The sequence below is a fragment of the Fukomys damarensis genome, unplaced genomic scaffold (assembly GCF_012274545.1).
Source record: "Fukomys damarensis isolate Sample0158 unplaced genomic scaffold, DMR_v1.0_HiC HiC_scaffold_25, whole genome shotgun sequence".
NCBI classification, from domain to species: domain Eukaryota; kingdom Metazoa; phylum Chordata; class Mammalia; order Rodentia; family Bathyergidae; genus Fukomys; species Fukomys damarensis.
In genome coordinates this window covers 18,076,175-18,076,870 of record NW_022900937.1, presented here as the reverse complement: position 1 = coordinate 18,076,870, position 696 = coordinate 18,076,175, and the positions used below count along the sequence as shown (strand labels likewise).

The window sequence follows — 696 nt, the reverse complement described above, 5'->3', positions numbered from 1 at the left end:
GCAGGCGGCGCGCAGCTGGAGAGACCCCGCATGGGCCGAGGAGCCTCCAGAAGTTGCGTGCTGGTCCGTGAGCACAAAGCGCCCGCGCCGAAGCCCCGAAAGGTTCTACCTTTAAAACTCAAGCGCTTCACTGCATGGGCTCTTTCTGCTGGGTCGGAAAGGTAGGCTTGTGGATACCCTCAACTCCCTGCAAGAAGGAAGGGAAGGGGGGAAAAATGGGGACGAACCGCATGGGCCGAGGAGCCTCCAGAAGTTGCGTGCTGGTCCGTGAGCACAAAGCGCCCGCGCCGAAGCCCCGAAAGGTTCTACCTTTAAAACTCAAGCGCTTCACTGCATGGGCTCTTTCTGCTGGGTCGGAAAGGTAGGCTTGTGGATACCCTCAACTCCCTGCAAGAAGGAAGGGAAGGGGGGAAAAATGGGGACGAAAAAGAAATCCCAAACAAAACCCCAATCCCAGGGTTTGCATGCACGGAAGGCCAACTCCGTCTCAGGTCCCAGGCGCTAGATGCACTTAGAGCGAGTTTCTCCGGAACGCGATGTCAACACAGAAGTGGGAGCTGTAAAAACCCCAGAGTTGCTGGGAATCCTTAATTAAAAAGCAGTCCACCGAGGCAGAGGTCGCAGCCCGCCCCACGCTGCGCTCGGACGCTTCGGGAGCCGCGGCTGCCGAGGTCGCCCCCCTCCCCCCCGCCACCA

General features: G+C 59.5%; 1 protein-coding gene across 3 annotated transcripts in view; it reads right to left on the bottom strand.

Annotated features, from left to right (window-relative positions):
- Smad6 (SMAD family member 6) overlaps positions 1–696 on the bottom strand; it is a 160,945-nt gene that overhangs the window by 145,966 nt on the left and 14,283 nt on the right. The window lies entirely within an intron of this gene.